The following is a 4,315-nucleotide window of genomic DNA, read 5'->3' as shown; positions in this document are numbered from 1 at the left end:
AGTGAGAGCGGGAGAAAGAGAAAGAGAGAGAGAGAGAGAGAGTAGAGAGAGAGAGAGAGAGAGGGAGGGAGAGAGAGAGAGAGACTGAGAGAGTGGGAAAAAGAGAAAGAAAGAGCGGAAGAGAGAGAAAGCGAGAGAGAAAAGGGGGAGAAATAGCATTAGAGTTAGACCCGAAACGAAGTAAAGAGGTGAAACCGAAGAGAGAACTGATTGTTAAACGACGGTAGATAAGTATATGTACTTACGTTTGCATAAATGCAACTGTTCGGACAGTCGCTACTGGAACAGCGACGAAGAGTCAACCGAATTCACGTAACCACGAAACATACGTCACAATCCTGTTGCGTTTACATCCATAAATGAATGTATATAATATGATTATTGAAGATTTATAATATGATCATCGAACGCTATATCCCCACGTCTAGTGTCGATCTATCTATACTTCATTCTATCATACTTCGTTCTGCACACGCAGCAACGGCGTGCGCACGTTTTTATATCCCCACGTACCATGTCAACATGACGTCATCAACGAGCGTGTGAATACGATCGTCTGATACGTCGTTAATCCAATACGTCATCACGCAGACGAACGCTACCGTGCCGCGGCGTGCTCTCACAGTCAGTCCAGTTAACTCACGTAACAAATTGAATTGATCTGGTTCATCGATCCGGTGCCACCATGCCGCTTGCGCATATCGTTGTTCGGTTGGTCAGTTTGATCAGTTTTTATACGTGTTTTTTTTCACTCGTCAAATTGAGACGGCACTTCGTCGTGAAGCATTGTGTTTTGAGCGTCTTATCACGACGACGATTGGCTAGCGTTGCCTGTCACTCCGATCCGGTGGATATAGGTAAATTGCGGCGCCCCGTGATATTGTATCTTCATCGGCTGACAGTCCACCGTCTAGCAGGACAGGGATTACTATATAGCGATCATAGCTATAATTCAGGGGCCCGTTGTCAGAAACAAAATTATAGTCTTAACATAACTTTTTCTCTTAGACCGTTGACAGAAATGCTGCGAAGTTACCCAAAGGGAAAATCGTAGCAGATTTCCTCATAACAATACGAAACAAAGTGCTGTAGACGGTCTACGAGAAAATGTTAGTGTTAAGACTAATGTTAACACCAATTTTGTTTCTGACAACGGGCTCCATACGTTCATGTGTATGCGGCGCGTACATCATGCAGGCGTCCAGGCACCGTGGCACTAACGCACTACGAACATGACTACGCACTAATTTCAAACGTTGAAGAAAATAAAAAGGCGTTAAAGTCAATTAAATCGGGTCGATATTTATCGCTGATGATCGATGCCAATTTATGATTGACATTCGATAACGCATAGTCATATTGATTCCACCCTTTTAACAATCGGATTCCCATTTAAAAAAATTGCTTTTTCCAAGAAACCGAAAGTTAGCTTTTCTCCACCCATTTATTGCTTGCGGGTATTTTTACCTAGCGTTCGTTTACCCTCGCCAAGTAGGCCGTTTAATCACCCTCATCGGCTTACAATCGATATATCGACGGTGCCGCGTATTGACACTAGACTCTACATAGCACTTATCTAACCCGATATCCTTGATAAATATTAACACTATCAGTTTTTACTTATACTAGTTTATACTAGCGCCGGGAGCTTCGTGCACTCGTTGTCTCAAACGGATTGTGACGATTGCGCAGATATTCTATATCAGCCAGATCTAGCACCCGCGGGGCGGTGTTCGAGTGAAAGATTTCTACATTGAAAGGCTAGTGCATTAGGAAAATAACGCATCTTTTTATTATTGTTGGCTGCCCTTTTAAGCGATCGCGTGCGCGGGTTGGCGTGATGGATGTATGTGGGTGTGGGTGTGTGGTGTGTATGCATGTACGCGCGTGCGTGCGCGTGTGCGTGCGTGCGTTTGCGCGTGAGTGTAGGCGCGCATCCACGCTTTACTACAGTTTAGGCGCATAGGAACTACACGTGCGTTACAACCAAGCTGCGTGTTCCTGCAGGACGCATCATAAAACTGCCCCGCGCCACAAAACTACTGCGCGGGAGATATGTTCGTATAAAACCATTCACACATCGCACCCTTCGCCTTTTTCGCCTAACCCACGTAATAAGCGTTGGCAGCACACGAGCTCACCTGCAATCGAGTCAGCAGAACCTCTAACTGTCCTAGATAAACGGCGCTGGTAAATGTTTATGTTTGACTGCGTGGGTCAGTAGGAGCATAGATATCTATATACTAACCCTCGTTAGTATATAGATATCTATATGAGTAGGAGAATCTCTAACCCTCGTTAGTATATAGATATCTATGAGTAGGAGAATCTCTAACCCTCGTTACTGACAGGGCCCCGGTGGCGACGGCTTGTAATCTTCTGGGTTATATTCTAGTCAATATATTATCGTATAGACGACCTCAATGATGCGTCTTGTGTTGAATCCAGCAAAAATAGCGATAAGCATTGCAGCGAAATACGGCCGAATCCATCCGTCTCGGGTGCCTATCAGGCAGCGGACTATAACCACGAGATTTCTGGATTTACGCAGTTATCGCAGTATACGCAGTTATCGCAAACAGCACAGTGGCACGAACTATCTAGCGCTCATTGTCCGAAACATCATAGACAGCTATGACGTCATTAGTCAAAAAATGTCTACTTTTGAAATGTGTCGCGCCCCAAATGTGCGCAAAATTATATATGATATCAAGAGCGTATAAAGAAGGTTATACTTCTTATATATACTTTCTAATATATACCTTCTTTATACGCTCTTGATGATATATATATATATATATATATATATATATATAATATAATATGTCATGTCCTGTTCTCTGCCACGAATCCGGGAACGTTACACGCGGCTACCGGGATGTATGCATTGGTTCGGACGTCACTGTATCGACCCACGTTTCTCAGAAGACCACGCTGGACCTCACCATGCATGCACGCGCGGTGTTTGTGTGCGGGTTTATTAGTAGTGGGTGTCGGCTGTATGCGACCAGCTCCGGGTCATGTCATGCAGGCAGGAGTGGTATCATAATATAGATCCTGCATTATATAATATTACTCTAATGCTAACTCCTATATGTTATAATATTACTTCCTAATGTACTCCTATATAATTACTCCTAATGTTAACCCCCTGTATAACATATTACTCCTAATGGTTAACCTCCCTATATATATTACTTCCTAAATGTACTTCTAATTATTATTACTCCTATGGTTAACCGTTCCTATATATATTTACCTCCTAAAATGTCAACCTCCTATATAATATTACTCCCTAATGTAACCTCTATATAGTATTATCCTATGTTAACCCTCCTATATAATATTACTTCCTAATGTAACCTCTATGATTAATATTCTCCTTAAATGTAATTCTTATAATATTACTGCCTAACATGCTAACCTCCTAATATTAATCTTAGCTACCTATGTAAACCCTTCTATATAATTCTTATTTATCCCTAATGTACCCTCCTATATTAATTACTCCTATGTACCTCCTATTAATCATTACTCTAACCTGTAAAACTGCCTATCATAAAATATTACTCTAATTTGTAACTCCCTACTATTAAATATTACTCCTAATGTAACCTCCTAAGTATAACATAATTACTCCTAATGTACAACCTCCTACTATAATTATCTCTCCTACATGTAACCGCCATTACTAATATTACTTCCTAGTGACACCCCTCTATATTAATACTTACCTCCCGGCCTACTGTAACCTCCTAATAATATTACTCTATGTAACCTCCTATAATATTACCCTAATGTAACCTCCTATATGAATATCTACTCCTAAGTGTAACCTCGTATACTAATGATGTCTGCCTAAGTGGTAGCCTCCTATATATATTCTACTCCTAATGTAACCCTCCTATTATAATATCTACTCCTAATGTAACCTCCTATATAATTACTTCCTAACTTTAAACCTCTCTATATATATTACTCCTAATGTTACTCCCTAGTATTAATATTGTACTCCTAATGTAACCGTCTCTATGATTAATATCTCTTCCCTAATGTAAACCGCCTAGTGATAATGATTAGCTTCTAAATGTAACCTTTCCTATATATTTATTACTGGGCCCTAAATATTCAACCCTCTATATAACTAATCTCTCCCTAATGTAACCCGCCGCCTATTATAATATTACTCCTAATGTAAACCCTCCCTATATAATATTCACTCCTAATTGTATAACCTCCTATATATAAAATCTCTCTAATTGTAACCGCCTATATATTAATTACTTCCGAATGTACCCCTTATATATATTTACTC

Source organism: Priapulus caudatus, unplaced genomic scaffold (assembly GCF_000485595.1).
Source record: "Priapulus caudatus unplaced genomic scaffold, Priapulus_caudatus-5.0.1 Scaffold1337, whole genome shotgun sequence".
In the NCBI taxonomy this organism is placed as follows: domain Eukaryota; kingdom Metazoa; phylum Priapulida; class Priapulimorpha; order Priapulimorphida; family Priapulidae; genus Priapulus; species Priapulus caudatus.
This window is presented reverse-complemented; position numbering follows the sequence as displayed.